This window comes from Motacilla alba, chromosome 7 (genome assembly GCF_015832195.1).
Source record: "Motacilla alba alba isolate MOTALB_02 chromosome 7, Motacilla_alba_V1.0_pri, whole genome shotgun sequence".
In the NCBI taxonomy this organism is placed as follows: Eukaryota; Metazoa; Chordata; class Aves; order Passeriformes; family Motacillidae; genus Motacilla; species Motacilla alba.
This window is the reverse complement of record NC_052022.1, coordinates 17,919,005-17,937,444: the sequence shown is the minus strand read 5'-3', so window position 1 is coordinate 17,937,444 and position 18,440 is coordinate 17,919,005. Positions and strand designations below refer to the sequence as shown.

At 35.9% G+C, this 18,440-nt stretch overlaps 1 protein-coding gene across 2 annotated transcripts in view; it reads left to right on the top strand.

Annotated features, from left to right (window-relative positions):
• Positions 1–18,440, top strand: part of GRB14 (growth factor receptor bound protein 14) — a 138,895-nt gene that overhangs the window by 108,606 nt on the left and 11,849 nt on the right. Inside the window, exon 15 of one of the 2 annotated variants that reach the window (XM_038142280.1) lies at positions 7,153–7,276. The exons of the other annotated variant lie outside the window; for it this stretch is intronic. The gene's annotated coding sequence lies outside the window, so the exon portion shown is untranslated. Of the gene's footprint in view, positions 1–7,152; positions 7,277–18,440 lie in introns of those variants that run through there. 2 annotated transcript variants of the gene reach the window in all.

Below are 18,440 nucleotides of genomic sequence, written 5' to 3'. Positions count from 1 at the left end.
CTTTTCATAGCTAGATGTGCAGTGGAAGACAGCTCTTTTGCTAAATGGGTCCAGTCATTTTAAATATGCTTAAATAAACTGGTTTTAAAAGAAAATTTCATTTGTGTAATAGCATTAAATAATGGTTCATTATTAAGAATAGATTTTTTTTTCCTGGATTAGCAATTGTCTTGTATTTGTGAGATCTAACAGTTGCATTTTTTAACGAATTAAAAGTTTATAAGACTTCATGCATTTGTTTAAAAAATTGCCCTGAAGGATGATACTTTTTAGGAAAAAAAACAACTACAGAGTAAAAATATGAAAATAGGGCAAAATATTTGTGGTATATTTTACAACTATATTAAGAATAAAGCACTGCCATAAGTAAAAGTAAACATTCCTGTAGGAAAGCATCTGCTCCTTTGAAGGTATAACTGTATAGAATAATAGTAGAGTAAAGAGAACAACAATCTTTTGGAGCAAACATGGTTAGGAGGAGATGGTTTTAGAATCGATAGATTTTTAGAGGAATGCTTTTTTCTTTTCCAGCTAAGGTAGAGGCTAATGGCTGGAAGGTGGTGTACCAATACAATCAGAAAAATTGCAGATTATGGATATGGATTTTGATATTGCCTTGTAGAGGATCTGCTGTTGACAAAGTGTGTAAGGCCAAATGTCTTGTTAAGAAAACAGTGTATAGTATATATTGGTGCATGCAAAAGATTGTAGCTGTCTTCATATGTACATCTTCACTGAACAGACTGTAGCCGAGAGTTAGAATGGGGATACCTAATTTTTGGCCCATCACAAAGCATTGACCCTTGGAAATAAAGTACTTAGATGCCATTTGTATTGGCAGTATTGTATCTGGAGTGGTTGTGAGTAAAATTTTACCTCAATACTACAGTACTGGAGAAAGAAGCTAATGACTCATGTTAAAGCAGACTAAGAAAATGTGTTTTTTAGTCAGTCATCCATAAAATTTAAGGTAGAGTTTCTTCTTGACAATTCCCATTTTGGCAAAATAAAGCAAAACTAAAACTCACATGTTCTTCATGATTTCTTTTCCATTAATTTTGAGGGAGCATACAGACATGAGTAGAAAATTGACTCCCTCGTGTTAAGTTTTCAAATAGCTGTTATTGCTAGACTAAATATGTCAAAAATAATTTCCAAAACCATGAACTTGTCTAATCTCATGGCTTTTGGGGTAGTGTGAGCTGAACTTATATTACCCAGTCTTTTTATTTTTATTTTTTCCTCCTTTTTTCATTTTTAAGCAAAAATGAAGTTTAGAAGCAGAGCCTTTATAAGAAAAAAACCCTGGTCTGTTTTAAGATCTTAATATTAGGAGCACTGAACATGGCAATGCTGAAAGTCTTTGCCTCTTGATGTGGCACATACTGTAATTCATCATGAGGAAGTAAGAGTGAGTAAAGCTTCTTAAGTCCAGGCTGTGCTTTTCTAAAGAGCATTGCCTACTGACATCCCAGAGAGGTAGAATCAGCTGTCAGGCTGTCTCAGAGCCTTCTGGCCCTACCAGAAAAATGGATTTGTGTGGCATTAAGTTGTTCTTGCCCCCATTAGGTTGCATCAGTACTGCAGCCAAAACCTGCTTTTAAACTTCTCTTGTGTTTGATCCCCTGACTTACGTTCTCTCGCTGATGTAAATTGCTTCTTTGGGGGAAGGAAAGGGGCTGGCCAAGTCTGTGTTTGTAGCTCTTAGTAACAGGTATGTTACACTTCCTTCAGGGATGATTTGTCTTTTTTTTTTCTTTTTTTAAAAAGTCTCATACAGCATCTTTTCTTTGTTTTCTTGCAGAGAAAGACCAGTTAATAGATTTAGAAGTGACTGGTAACTTTAATAGCAGAGAGTGTCCGAGCTTTTGTTTTTTTATTTTGCAAAAGTCTAATCTAGTATTATTGGCAGATAGGTGTGTTAGTTTGCCTTGACTGTATTTGCTACAATTCAATGCTGGGTTCTGCTCCTCATTATGCTAGAGTAAGTCTAATTGCAAGTCTTCTGACATCCATTGTCCCTGGGGATTTCCCACAAGAACAACAGCAGAGCTGAAGAAGAATTAGACCCCTACCCTAAGATAGTGAGTGTGTGATGCCTGGCAGTGTCCTGCTACTTGCTGGGTCTGATGGACCTTCAAAGAAAGAAGCAGCTTTTGGATCCCAAGTTTCTGCCTTTTTCCTTCTATTTCCTCCTTCATCTTCTTTTCCAAAAATCTCTGCATTCTTTCAGTAAAAATACTCACAACTTAGAGATAATCCTTAATTGCTTATTGTCATGTGTTATTTTCCCTAACTGAATTCAACTGGTTTTTGTTTGGTTGGTTGGTTTTGGGGTTTTTGTTTGTTTGTTTGTTTTTGGGTTTTTGTGTGTTTTTTTGGTGTTTTTGTTAGGTTTGGTTGGGTTTTTTTTGGCTGGGAAGGGTTGGCTCAGGCAGTGTATCTGCATATTCCAATGTAAATGACTCTCTTATTCTATGAAAAGACTAGAAAGTCATGAGATGACAGGGGCTTATACTGGGCTGTGAAGAGTAGGATCTGTTATGTTCCTGTGCTGAGAAGAACAATTTTGTTAAAGATTTCTTTCCTCTCAAAGGTGAGATAGCTTTAGGACCCACATCCTGTCACTACAATCTACCTTTTGTGCCAGGGGAGTGTGAGTGCTGGTACACACCAAGCCTGGGGGAAAGCAGCTCTTGTGGTACAAGCAGTCTTTTCAGTTTTTCTGTATTCCTGCTTAGTCATGAAAGGCAACTTAACACTGACTTTAGTATGATCCACAGGGTTTTGGCAGTAGTTTATTGATTTTTGTGTTTTATTTTTTATTTACTTCTCTGAATTCCATATGGCTTTCGATTTAGCTGTACAGGAAAAGGACAAAGAAAAATCCCACTATCTGGTATGTCAAAAACTATACTTTGACTCAGTAGGGAACGATAAGGTAAAGGGCGAAAGACTTTTTTCTACAGACCTACAGAACACTGTAGCTGTTTCAATAATTCACAAAACCACTGGTTATTATAAACCATTGTCTTGTACCAGGATGTGGGCTGTATACAACTGTAATGAAAGGACAGATCCTGCTTTCATAACTGATTGTTCCCCATTTACCTACTGCAGTTAGAGAGTTCCTTTGTTTATTAATCAGTTCATTCATCCTAGCTTATAATAATGTTAGCACAAAAGAAAAAAAAAAGTGGATTTTTTTCTCTCCTTCTTCCTGAGAAGGCTAATTTTCTTTCAGGACTTGTTGTCCTCCCTCTGTTACTAAAACAGCTTTCAGTTTCCAGGCTACCTAGCTGAAAGACTGTTTGTGGCTATAAAAGAGCCAACCTGGGGCTCAGTACATGGATCTGAGGAGGATTACTAAGGATTCTAGGGCATTTTGCCTCTGTCCAAAATTACTTTAAGGCATTGGTGTCAGATAGCTTGGCTGTGTCTGATGGATCAAGGGGACGGAGTGAGAGTGAGAAAGAGAGGTGAAAGGGATAAGGGAAGGATTGAGGACAAAAGGAAGATCAGAAAGCAGTCTGGGTAGTGAAGGGAGAGACAGGAACAATATCTTACTTGTGAACTTCTATTTCTAACTCTTTGAATACCAAAGGCGATTGAGAGCATTTCTTCAGACATATTGACACAAGCTGGAGACAGGTGACTGGCTTTAAAATTCATTGCTAGTCGTGGAGCATCTATATAATTTTAAGATTTCTATATTTGACAGTCTTTAAAAGTAGGAAGGTGTATATTCTTATTGTGAGTCATAAATAAAAATGAATCAAGTGTTTTTCACTGTGGGACTATTTCCTTTCGATTTCATTCATTTTGACAATTCTTGGCAGTAGCTGTTCAAGAAACATTCAAACCCACAATAAGCAGTGTTGGAGGTCAGGACTGCAGCGCGTTTGCAGAGATGCATGTTAAGAGAAGCATCCTGACTGTGGTGCGCGTGGCTGTGGGTGCTGGACAGGCTGCCTGCCGTGAGCCCACGCCTGCTGCTGGGAGCTTGTGTTCAAGTCACCTGGGGAGGGGCTATCAGGGGCTATCAGTGAAGGAGTCACCTGGGGAGGGGCTATCAGTGCACCTGCACTGTGAAGCTGATGCCAGGGTCTCACTTGCTACCTTCACCACTATCTTTGAGACAAGGTGCATAATTCTCCGTGTTTTTTTTCAGAAATATAACTTAAGAGTAATTTCACAAAAGCCCAAACAGGAACCCGAGTTGTGGAGTTTTCCCCAGCCCCTCTTCTTTTGAATAAAACCAAGACATAATTGTTCTAATATAAGTGTGTGAGGGCTGGTTTATGACCAGTTTCCTTGTCTCACTGCCCACCTATGGATATACAGCCAGAAAATAAGGTAAATTTTATCCAAGTACAAGAATGTCTTTCCATGAATGTACAGGTGCTACTTATAATCTCTGATTCACCTGGGACAGAATGATGGTGATAGTCATGAGGGTCGGCAGTGGAAAAGCCACAGTTATAGCTAATTATTTTTAGTGCTTAGACACTAGGGTCACTTAGAAATACCTCCAGGGTCTTGTTGACTGAGTCAACAAGAAACAGTCTCTTTGGAACATTTGCAGCACACTGGGGAGGAGAATGTGAACTTTGGTATTGTGGGCCAATTTTTTTTTCTCATGTATTTTGGATTTTGTCTGTGTATTTATTGTTCTCAGTGTATTTTGCTAATTGAATTAATACATGTAGCTTATTCCCCCCCCTCAGCCTGTAATTGTAGCCTTTCTTCTTTAACAAAAAGCATAGTAAATAAATTGGTATTGTAGGAGTTCTACTTCATTCTGCAACTTTCAATGCTTTGCCTGAAATATATGAAGTTATTGTGCAATCCAGAATTTTTGTTTGCAGAAGGTGATGACAAAAAGCCTTCCAAATTTTGAAAAACTGTTCAAAGTTTTGAAAAACAATGGAAATAAGATTGAGGGAATCAGCAACCCATACAAACCAGTAGACTGAAATTTTGTTATTTGCATTTATAATAACGTATAAAGTGATAAATACATCCTGGTGGTAAAATAACGAAAATACCATTAAGCTTACTTTCAGAAGTAAATGGTTATTTCCAGCAAAGGCCTGATGAACCGACCTTGGGTCACATTTGGCTCATAGACACAGAAAAATGTATTTGAATCTATACATATACAGAAAATGTACATGAGTTAGATTTGGAGGGAGGGGAAAAAACCCACATTAGTATCTGAGACCATGTGAAACACTCTCCTGAGATAGAAATATGTCTAGGTACAAACTACATATGTACATAGACTTATGATTTCTTGTGTTGGATTGATTTACCAGCAAAGAATTGGGAACAAAGTAATAAACAAAGCTGTGCATAGGGGATTTTTTAAAAAGATTTTGTTGTTGTTGTTGTTTAATCCCCTATATCTTGTCAAACTGCAGTTTCATTGCTGGATAATATTGTAAAAAGATTCATTGTAAGTGTTATCTAGCATTGGTGGTGTTGATGAATAGTTGCAATTAATACATTCCCTTAATTAGTCTGATATGCAGAAGATGCACCTGGCAGGTCATTTTAATACTACAATTGATTTATTGCTGCTAGAAATGATTTTACCAGCTATCTTCAGAGAGCACAATTAGAGAGGATTTCATTTTTTTAATGCATTTTTACTGAGGAATAAACATAAAAGGTCTATGTAATTCAGAACAAAGCAGCTATAATGTACTAATGGTTTGTGGATTTTATTAATATTCAACTGACATTAGAGTCAGTTTTAGAGAACAGCAACCTATTTTCTATACAAAGCATCAATTTTTAGTATGGGAGTTTTTTATTTTAAAAAAACAATAAGACCATGATATTTTAAATGAATTACTATTATCAGATATGGGAAATCTTAAAAACGGTCTAACAGCAAAACTGTATCAATAGATGCTGCATGTGATGTATGTGTCAGATGCACTGAGATTTAGGGAAAACTATATATAGCTATGGATATGTATTATATTTTTTGAATCAAGATGAAGTCCCTTTAAACAAAGAAATATTTTTCTGAGGTTATTATAATAATGTAACTGAATCAATGTCAGCTTAGTCTGTCATAAAAGTATCAACTCCAATTTTAAATCTGCCGTTAAAATTGATGTTGAAATTAGCTTGTTTGGCCTTTTTTTCCTTTCACCTTACTGTATTTTCTCCATTTTTAGTGCTGCAGCAGACAGCATGGCTGCCTTTTGTTAGCCTCTCTGTGCACTAATATCACTGACACTGTGGAAACATCCAGCAGGCTCCCTTTCTACATCATAGGGAAAAAAAGATCGTTTCTTCAGTAACAACCTGTTCATGCCTAAGTTTTTCAAAAACTACTTTTTTCATCTGTATTCTAAATGAAAAAATGTTTTCCCTGATGGGGGGGTCATGGCAGGGGCAGTGGGGACAGAAAGAACTGTTCAGGGTTTGGACTCTCTGTTGCTTGTATGCTCAAAGTTTTAAGTAGAATAATGGGGAGTTTGTTCATGCAGTAAATGCAAGGTTGCCCTTTTTGTTTCAGGCTATTCTAGATTCACCTCAGCTTCATCTGTCTTCCAAGCATCTTTTGCTCTCCCTGGGACTTGAGGGGCCATACCTGTTATACCAAGTGCATCTCCATAATCTTTAATGTGGTGTTAGGGTGTGGGGACACTAACTGTTCTCTCAGCCTTGGCATCAGGATTTGAGTGATCTGCATTTGGAAGGAAGGGCCTATTTTTTTCAAAATCTCCAGTAGAATAACTCCTGACCTTGCAATAAATGTGTGAGAAAATAATTATAGTTCAGTAATTATGGGTGGTATTTAGCCTGATGTGTTATTTTACATCACTTCATAGTGCATACAAGGTGCCATATAGAAAAAATAAGAAAACATTCCTCTTCACCTTTGAATCTTCTGATCCATTTTCAACATGACCTAAAAAATGGCGTTAAGTTATAAAATAAAGTAGGAAATTGTTACTAAACAAGGATGTTATTCATAGCAGAGTGAAGACTTGATTTAAGACTGCTGAACTCAAGATCCTAGTCTGGGATCTCTGCTTTGAAAAGATGTAGCCCAAAATTATGGAAATTCTCTGTTATTATGACTGAAATGTTCTGTGCACATATATATATATATATGTTGTTTTTCACTAGAGTTACCGGGGATTCTATGAGGAATGCTGTGACCATGAATCTCTCAGACTTTGCAGACAACCTGTCCTGAGGGCCAAGCAAATACAGTTGGTGAGTTGGTGAAATGGGGAGACTTCTTGGTAGCAATGTGGGTTTGAGCAACTCCTAAGGGAAGGAAGAGGGCAGTTAGGAGGTGACAATAAAATTGTGATAGCAAGAGATTGTCTACACGACATGCTGTAAGTAATGTCAAGACCTTCCAGCACTGTCTTGGGTGACCTGGTGAAAACATTCAAAGTTGTACCTGTGTCACAGCCAGATCAAAAGGACCATCTACTGTGGGGTTGTTTGTTTTTTTTTTTTTGTTTTTTTTTTTGAGACTGAGGAAGAGGGAAATGCTCAGCTTTTATCAGGGAGTCCATAGTAGATGAAGATGCAGTAATCAGTGATAATGAATGACTTCAAGGAGTTTCAGCTAAACAGAAATCACTTCCTTTCTGTTTAGATGACAGGGAAGCTGATGGATATTAGAAACACTCTGAATAATAGGGTCAGGATATGGATGCTGTACACAGGAGGCATAGGTTGAAAAAGAATCAAAAAATGAGTTAAGTTGTAAGGTAATGTGTCATGGAGACAATACCTCTGAATGTTTAGGTTTAATATTTGGCTTTCTTTTTTCCAGAGCAAAATAAGTCTTCCGGGGCATTAGTTTATATTTTTTTGTTTGTTTTGTTTTTATTTCCCCCGGCTCAGATTCTTGTTAGATTTGATACCAAAGGTGTAACACAAAGCCTTCAGATTCTGTGTATTCTAGAAGCTATGTGTTAAAAACTGTCTCACGAAATATTTCTGTTGTGGAAACACTGTGCAGTCTTTTAATCTTTGTGGAGGATGGAGAGGTTTTTCTACAATTAGGACTTAAACCAGTTGATTTGAAATAGTGTATGTTAGTGTGTTAAAATAATTTAGGTTTAGTTTTTCAAGGCCTAAAACTGCTTAATACAACATGTATGAAAAGAATAATAAAATAAAATTTTATTAAAATAATAAAATAATATTCAAAAATTACTTCAAAATATTTAATATAGAACAAAAAGAACACAAGCACTTCAAGTTGCAAAGTCAACATCAACATATAAGTGGTGTGGTGTTTTGTAAAGTTTTTTTATTTTGTTTTGTTTAGTTTCTCACGGATTTTAGTGAAGATTTAAAATTATCATAGGTCTCGGTGAAGTTTGTTTGCTCCGCACAAAAGCAGAGATGATTTTTATTGACCAATCTTTGATCCAAGAGATTAAAGAAAGTACTGTAAGAGCAGTGAAAAGGATAACACCGTGGGGGTCAATAGGCTTACTGCTACTTGGAAATGAAAGTGAAGCATTCCATTGGGAGAGGGGGTAATTTAGCATTCTTACTGGGAACTTGAGAGTTCTCCCTTTCCTATTTTTTTAAATTTTGTTTTTTAAGGGAAGAAAAATTATTCATCTTACTTCCATGTTTCTCCATGACTTAATATCATGGCCATAATAGGAGGTCATTTAGAGGGCACTAGATTCACCCGACATAATTCTGCACAATGCTTTTTAGCCCAAATGGCCTGGCTGTCACATACTCACTTCTTGATTGAAATGTTTCTGGTAGACTTTTGGAATGCAGTCTGAGGGCTTAGTGACTCAATATTTTCAACATGAATACATTTTCTATCTCACAGAAACTTTCTATGAACTACTGCAGAGTTAATGTGTCTTTCCGTTGTTTCTTGAAGTGCTGTGAACTTTACACAAATCTGGTGAAATTGTATGAGTCAAAAGGAAATGAAAGTCCTAGCTTGATACAGTTTTATTTTTTATGGCATCATCATCATCATGGCCCTTTTTTATGAGATTATCAAAATGCCTGCTGAAAAAAAATTTTTCTTCTTGAAATAGCCATTAATATATCTTTCTTTTCCTGATGTATGTTGTTTTGCCTGTTTTTTTCCTTTCTTCTCCAAGCAGTATGATTTTTGTCTTCTTTTCCACTGCAGAGAATAAGTGCAGGAAGAACAACAGCTGGTGTGACTTTGATTGGGGATGCACTGTAGTGCTTTTGTTTACAGAATATTCAGAGACACATGAGGCCTGGCAGAGTGCTGGTGTCACGTTTCTTCCCATCTTTGAAAAATTGCCAAAGAAATCTGATTGAAATTGGCTGGTTGTATTTATTTTGCTGTTTTCCAGAGACAGGTTTGCAGGCTTAGAGAATTTTAACATTTTGTATGGTTTCCTGCTGGCAAATAATAGATTAGTAACTGTTTTTAAGAGGAAAGGGGGGCCAGAAAGTTCTCAGAAAGCTTCTTGTGTCCCATGAATCTGTGCAAGATGTAGCATACAGCACATCCTATCATTTCACCCAGGAGACTGATTTGCTTTGTCACAAGGAATTTCCATAGTTAATTTAGCTGGTCACAGCTTGTGAAACTTGGCTTTTATGCTGGTGCAATGTGAAGTAAACATTCCTTTACTCCAAAACACCTGTCTCTGCTTCTAGCAGTCTTCCAAAAGCACTAATGAAAATGTAATTCTACCAAGAGCAGCAGCAGAATGCTCATGGACCTAACTGAAATTGTGACTCTTATTTATCAATTTATTTTTAAGACTTTCCTGCGGACTAGTGACTTTGGATATTTTGGTAATCATATAAGATTGCTAAACTGATTATTGAAATTCATTAAATATTGAGATAAAATGCCTAATATGTTTACGATTATGCAATGTGAGATTTTTGCAGTTCATTTACTATTTGCAAGTGGTTCTTTGCAACATTAGCTAAATTCTTGAAACTCTGTGCTAGAACATATGTTTTTATGTACCTGGTTCATGTTAGATTTTCTACTAAATCCTCACGAGCCCTGTTGTTATTCACTGTTTAGTCCTGACTGGGTGTGGGTGTTCTTGGTTTTGTTTGCTTTTTTGTGCATCCCTGACCTTGACTACTCAGGAACTTGTAGTACTTAATTCTGTTAATAAGCACTGATGTATAAAAGAGTGTTTTCAATTAGAGCATGGTGTGAAAATCAAGCTTTTTGAAGTTTACAATCCATATTTATTCCCTTCTCTTATTATTTTTAGCTTCTGTGCTATAAACTTACACCTTTTTCCTGATTCTTTTTTTGTGGGGTAAATTGCATGTTTTCCATCTCTTAGCTCTGGCATTGTGAAACTAGAAGTCTATAGACTTGACTGAATTATAAAGTTTCAGAAACAAGAAGAGAAATACAGTGAATTCCAAATGTACTATGGAAAAACAAAGCCCTTTTGATATGGAAGGACCTACATTTTTGAATGCTGATGTCTTGGGGAGATATTTAGTGAATCTGGCAGTGCTGCTCAGCAGTGTATTCAGGAGCTAGAAAGATCCCAAGTGTAGCAACCAAGATTAAGGCTTTTACTGGCAATGTTAGAAGTAAAATGACTTCTGTACTCAATGCTGCCTTTTGGTATAATGGACAGGATATGATAGTAAATTTTTGTGCCCTGAAATCACAACTTATTTTTTTTCTCCAGGAGCTAAGGTCTTTTTAAAAGGTGTTGGTTATGGTTGATTGGGGTTTTTGGTTTGTTTGGGGTCTTTTTTCTGGACGTTTCTAGTTATTTTTGTATGGTTCTTTGTTTTGGTTTTTGGTGGTTTTTTGATTTTTTTTTTCTTTGTTTCTTTTTTATGTATTTTGGAAACAAACTGTATATGAAAGCTTGTAAAATATCTGTATAAGATTTCTGCTGTGTTCACAATTAATGGGCATGCTTTTAGGATCACTTGTTGCTTGGAGTGGATTTTGTCAATGTTAGGCATGTTCCTGAAATTCTAGTGTGATCCACAGGTATTTAAAAAGGAAAAATCGAAAATAAGTAGCACAGATTTTTCTGAGCAACGTCATTATGAATCTCTGATTTGTGCAAAAATAAACAAGCTTTTTTTCTACTACACTTTGAGTTTAAGACATACAGATTTTCTGTGCTGCAGAGTGTGGGGGTTTGGCTGTGAAAAAATCTGAAGGATATATTGAGTGTTACCAAAAATGTCCATTTTTGTTTTCAAATTCAAAACTACTTAATTTAAGCAATGCAAAAGAGAGATAAGAATGTTGAGCTAACTGAATATTGTGAGGAATTGTGAAAGACATAGAAAGTAAGTGAAGCACATCACTGAAAACAAGCGAAAAACAAGGTGGAAAATATTACACACTGGATACTTTCTTCTAGGTTTTTTATTCCAGTGAAACTTGCAGGTCCTAAGGCTTGCTAGTTCTAAGTGCTGACAGCAGCTAAATTCTGTCTTGGGAATTTCCCGTTTAGTCAGTTTTGGTTCTTGTCTTCCAGTTTGCATGCTTCCACTCAGGGATATGAGTTTGGTTGCCATAATTCATTTAATCATAGGTTGTTGTTTTTTTTTTTTAATTTAATCATTGTCACCAAAATATATCCTCAAAGGAATGGGAGATATTATAAAAAAGTCAAACCAAAGCGATCAGGACTTAGTTTAGAAATCTATACTTATTATTTCAGTTGGCATGAAACTTCACAGGCTAAGCTGGGGAGTTTGGATGTTTATTTCTTAAGTTTTTCCCAGTCTCTAATTTTTTGTAGGGATTTCTTTTTCAAGCAGGCTTTACTTCTAAGTTCTCCCAACCTTTTGGCAGGTATAGCGCTGTGTGTGTTTGGCAGTTTGGTAGTCATATTTCAGTATCCCATGTTCTGTCCAAGGTGTTGAGGAATAAAAGGAGTATATTTTAATGATCTACAGGATAATGGTTGATTAAATTCTATCAGATTTGATACATGATATAGAAAATACTAATAAAGCAAATATATCTTGGAGTTACCTTAGTGGAGTGGGCATGAGGTGGGGGAGGAGGGGAGCATTGCTGCTTCGAAACTGAGTCCTTTAGGCTGTCAACTTCAACCAAATTAAAAAATGTGTGCCAGCCTTAAGTTGGCACGCTTGAGTTCACTTCACTCCAGTCAATGAGGCACCTTAGCGCAGTAAGCACAATAGAGACAAAGAGATGCCTTGCAACTGACAGAGAGAGAAAAGAGTCCTTTGAGATGAAATGTTAACATAAGAAGTGAAAATGGTTTGTGGTAGTCTCAAGCTGGCTCTTTTGGGTTCACTTTCCTATAGTTACTGAACTATAGTGCTGTACCTTAACAGAGGAGTCTCAATAAAATTAGAAAGATATCCTAAAAAGGACAGAAGACGAGAGAGAGTAAAAGAGAGCGAGAGAGATGGAGAGTTCTTTTGATAAGGAGCTTAACAAAAGTGGAAAAAATGGTTTATGTGAATGTTAGTTTTCATGGCAGTCTCAAGCTGACACTTGGGCTCCCTTTATTACAGTCAGTAAGCTACTTTAGCAAACAAAGGCGAATGGAGAGAAGGATGTCTGGAAACAACAGAGAAAGGGAGAGAAAAAGAGACCTCTTTGACAGCATCTAACACAACATGAAATCTCTGCCTCTGTGTTTCCATTTTTGAAATGTTTTTTGTAAGGCAGAGAGAAACACAAATAGTTGAATCTTTGTAAGATACTTCATAGATAATGAAACAAATGCTGAGATTTTATATTGCTTAAGCAACACAGCAGCTTAATTGTGCTCAATTGGGCAAGGGCTGTGAATTCCATTCTTATCTCTCTGAAAACACTTTCAGCATGCTGCTTTCAGAAATTAATAAATAATATCCAATCTAGGAAATTCTACAGTTGTGTTGAATTAATTTAAAATCCCTTCTATGTATAAAAATGTGTGACAAAAAAGTAACTAGAATAGAGGTTGTGGATTTTTAATGTAGTACTCAGTAGTGCTGAAAACTAAATGGATGCTGGCTTACATTTGCATCAGGTAGGTGATGAATGAGTCTACCTTTCTAAACAGGTGGAAGAAAATTTGTTTCTCTTTCCTGTATTTAATCCAGTTCTTTGATTTTAGTTATCCAGTTCAGTCTAATATTTCAAATTTTAGGTATTGTAGTTACAACCTTTTAGTTCTCTGTCTCATTGGAAAGGAAATTTGATTAGTTTCCATACCTTTAAGCATTGCAAGGTAAATATGAGAGTGAAGATGATTTCAGGCCTTTTGTACCTGTTAGGTAAATATATGAGGTAAACAAAACCAAACCCATCAAAGCTCTAATTAAAATACCCATGAAAATTGGCATATTTCGAACATCATCTATTCACTGTGAAATGGGCCATTAGATATCTGGCTGACAAATGTTTTCATTCTGAACCTAATGTGCACTGCTCATACGTCATCTGCAAATTCTGTAGAGGCACACTTTGGAAAGGAAGGGAAGTCACAGTCACAAATTATTCTTGCCCTCCATTAGGCAAATTGTCAACTTCATAGAATCAATAGAAGATTCTTTATAATAATCAAATTGGGATGTAGTCATGAGCAAAAGCAATGGAACAGCCAAGGATGAAACTTAATTAGAGAGCAGAACTTGCTTTTAACAATACTGGATGTAATGAAGATGTGGTGCTAAGAACACAATATTGAAGAATTCAACATCTTCATATTTTTGTTATGTAAAATCTATGGCACTTCAACTCTACTTATTTTTTAATGAAATTTCTGTATGAAGAGAAAAATTACTTTTCATAGCTAAATGTTAATCTGTTAAACAAGATGATTAAGTTTATAGGAGTATTCTAAACTGACATTATACTATTTATTACTCTAGTCTGCAGAAAATAAACAAGCTCAGTATTTGTAGATAGACAGGAGAGTAGGAAAAACGTGACTAAACAAATTTGTTTGTTTTGTTGTAAATTGGTCTCTTGAGCTTTATGCTCTTTGATATTGCATGATGGTACACTGAAGTCATGTGATACCTTTTCTGCTGTGTAATGAGTTAGTTTGAAAAGTTTGAACTTCAGTTTAACAAACAACAAATTCCATTATTTAAGAAGATAAATTTAATTCACAATAAGAATCATGAAACTTCTGCAATTTAAATTTTTTTCATTAATAGCCTTCTGTAGTTCAAATAATCAAAAACAGCCTGAAAGATACTAGAAAATTTACTGATATTGCCAATTCTTATTGGAAAAGTATTTACAATTTTCATTAATAGTCAATTGAAACTTGTGTTTGTCCCTGACTCTGGCACTTAAGTTACTTGTTCTGATGGCTCTTTGAAAGCCTCTGTTAAAGGCTGGAGATAGCTGAGGATTGAGTTCTATATTTAGATTATAGCCAAGAATTACAATAACCTTATATCTGGAATCTACATTATTTTGTGTCTGCAACCTGGCCAATTTTAGTCAAAACATGGAGAGCATGTGGACAAAAAAATTGGTGAAGAAGACAGCATTTTTTGCAGCAGGAAAGTGCGTTCTTGTGTTTCAGATTACCAGTGACTCTTCGGGATTTAAAGGTGACAGTGATGTTCACCCAGGGCTGTCATATATCCACAGGGCTAGACAGCAGCCCTTGTGACCAGTCTTCTCTTGTTTGTTTTGTTACTAATCCCTTAAATTTTGACAACACTCTAGACTGGCTTTGTATCAGCTCATTTATTGCTAAAAAAATGGAACCATTTTAACTTGTGCTAGATGAAGAAACAAGAGTGGGGACTGTGAAACTATTCCAAACCTAAAAGAATAGAACCAAAAAGGAGAAAATTGGAGAACAGTGAAACAAAAGAATAGGAGATAAAAAGAGACTGGAGAAGGAAAGCAAAAAGCTGGTTATTGCAAGATAAAGAGAAATTCTTTAGTCAAGCCTAGTAGTACTGGTCCTTCATTTTGGGGTTCCATACATTCTTCTCTACATTTTTTATTTACATTCATTTTGACTTGATGAATTACTCCATCCCCTAATTTATGTTATTTGAGAGAGCAGATTCAAAGCAATCAAGTTATTAACTACCGGTAATATGAGAAGAATCAATTTTAATTGGTAATGGTAAAAAACAGGTGGCAAGAGTAAACTTTTAGCATTAAATTATTCTATTTTTCTGCCTTGCTAATATGGTGGAATGTGTGTAAGAGAGAGACAGACTGACATCCATCTGCTTGGACTACAGAGACTAGCGTGAACAAACATGCAGCATACTAAATGATCACCTCAAGAACCAGCACTTCTGTTTAGCATTATTGTGTGCCGTCTAGTTTTGTAAGCTATGGAAAGACAGACCTCAGTAATTTACAGTTCATGTAAATTATGTTAATGATTGCTGTCCACTTTCTGTCAAGACTAGTACTGATAGTGTTACCTTTGCATCATGAAATCAGTTCTTCCTTTGCTTCTGGTATTTGTAAGGAGCCTTAAGGTGAAAACACATCAGAAAGCAGCCTCTCCCTCTCCTTCCTCTGTGTATTTTGAGTGATGATTGTTTCTGATGTGAAGGCTCTAGATCTTCAAATTGGATTTGCTGTCAATGTGTCCTTTTCAAGAAAGTGATTGTGCTTGTCAAAGACACAGTTTTAGTGTCTAGGTGAAATGAATGAAATTCCAGGGACTTAAGGTTCGTTCTCTAAGCTGCTTTGTTTTTAATTTTATGGTCAACTGTGCCTCTCAAGAGAAAGTATGTTGAGTTACTGTTGATGCATACATTATGCTGGGTGTGATGGCTAGAAAACAACTTTTCTCCTACTTGTAAGGAAGGAAAGAGAAGATTATAGATAATATTCTGGAGTGATATAACTAAAAAACACATTTTTGTTTCACCTAATAATGGAGAGGAAATGTCTGTCTGGTAACCCAGCTCTACTGCATGATAGTTCATTTTTGGCTGGGACATAATCAAGCTGTCTTATGTACGCAGTTGCTTGTCTGTGTCTGTATCATGCTACTGTATAATGTCCAACCTGAATTAATACAGCTGGAGCAGATGCTAAATTACTGTATCTAAGTCACTTGTGTCCTATTTTACACTTCACTTCATGATCTGTGTGAGGCTCTGTGAACATTTGATATTCATTTTAGAGTCTCACCATATGCCCTCACGTTTATAGGCTATAAATCCATGATCAACAGCTCTGTTGATATTGGCATTACTTCTCTCAGCTGCATATGTGAAAGAAAGCATTTGGAAATAACCCTTTTGACTAAATGCGCTTACAAGAATTTCTACTAGAGAGTCTGAAATGTTGTTTCATGTAACACTCTACCAATGTGCAGAAAAAACAAAATAGGAGGCTAACTAAAGTTGGATATTGGATATTTAGTGAAAACTTCAGTGAGAGTCTCATTCCCATGCACTCTATTTACAGGGTTTGAAACAAAATCTCCAAATGTGTGCGCAAAACTCTCTTATTACTGCATAATTTTGTAGGAAAAAAAAAGATTAAAAAAAACCCTTTCAGTATGGTCTTTCTTTTAAGAATGGGTCCTTTTGTCTGTGGTAGAAAGCAAGAGACGATGTTATTTTCTATGTGTTCCCTTCCCACTGCATAGTCAAACACCTTACACTTACCTATTCTTTATTTTGCAGTTCTTGGATAAACAACTCTTCTTCCTTTCTTGTTTTCTTGTGTCCAAAGTTAAAGGTTTGTTTGAACACTAGCTTTAGTTCTCTGTCCCCCTCCTGCTCCATTAAACATGCAATATGTAATTTCAGATTATTGGAGATTCTCCATAAAGATTTTTTTCTTCATTATTAGCAATCATTGCAATAGAATGGGGAGTTCATGCCTCTCTGAGCAGAATTCTGTAAATAACACATCAGACATCAAGCAGTTACTAATTTTCAGTTCTTTTCAGGCTGCAACTTCCTTTTACAGTTTAATGCTATATGCTTTCTGCAGTGGTCACCCAAAGTGAGTTTTGTATTGTCGGGTAAGGCACTGTATAAAGATGAAAAAATTGCTTTGCCTTTTTGTTTCTCAGAATGTTCCAGACATTGTGTTTTAATACTGGCAACCTCTCTGAAATGCTGTCAGGATTAATAGAGTGCTGAAAAATGCTGTTTATGTACATAAGGCAGATCATGTTATGCATCAAAGGCCTTTTTTTGAAAGAGCGTGTGATTAATCTTAGATGAGTAGCTGTGCTGATAGGTTATAGTATTGGTGCATGGTAATAGTAGAATATAGGTTATATATAACCAGTAGGTTATAGTATTGGTGCATGGCAATATTCAGCTGCTATGATCAGGTCTTTTGAGGCACTACTTTTCACATGAATTCTTTCTTCCTCTGTCTCTTTAAGAAACTGAATCTTCATTGACTTACAGCTTACTGTATTGGAGTCATAAAATAGTCTTTCACTTCTCTCTGGGTATATGCTGTATCATGAATTGTCTCCTTAGAGACAGCAGGCCACCTCATTATGGTTACAATAGACAAATTCCTAAGCATGTGGTCTGCTTTTATGGCCTTGACTTGTACATCTTTTACCTCAGAGACTTGCCACTCATGTTGACACAGATTTGTTGTGTGTGATGAAGTGATAAAATCAATGAAGAGGACACATGTGCTTCTCTAGCTTTCAGAAAGACTTTATTATTTATTGTTTATTGTTGTAAGTTAAATCTACTCAACACTTTTCTGCAAAGGTACATTTACTTTTTGGATGTGTTTTATTCTGCCTGCAGCTTAGAAGTGGCTCTTAGGGCATACTGTATGTGTTAGCTTTGTAAAAATTCCACTGGAAAATAGAATGAATAGAAATGTATATGTCTTGGCAAGAACAATACCCAGGGGGTGAGGGAGAAGCATTAAATAAACAATTTAAGAAAATAAGCAACCAATGCCAAGCATTCCCGTGTTATTCCTATTATATTTCTGCCCCGCAAAACACATTGCTATTTAAACAGATAGAGAGACCCAAAAAATTCCTTTAATTAAATTTTAATTACTGTTTTAAAACCAGAAAAATGTTACTACGTCAGGGGCTGAGGAAGAAGGTGTTTTCTGTGAAAGCTGAAAGTCAATGGTACTCATAATTCCAGGCAGCTGAGACTAGTACACAGCTTGATTTGTCAATGCTGAAAGTAAATTTGTTGAAAAAAAAATCTGGAGTAGGCTGAATTATAGAAACTATCCTGCAGGGAGGAGAAGTATGGCCATAGAGAATTTTGTTAACCAACTTTTCATAGAACTGAAGCTCACTTATATGTAAGTTAATATTTGAAAAGAACTTTTATGGAAAGTGTATTTTTAAAAAAAATTAAATATTACACAAGTATGTTTTGGATGAGAAATCCTCATGAGGATTCTTAGTGAGTATTAATTTTCTCAGTCCACAGTTTTTTGTTTTATGAGTTCCTTGAGTTATTTCCCCTGGTTTCTCAGACCTAAGAAACAAGGGGGTAAGTTATTT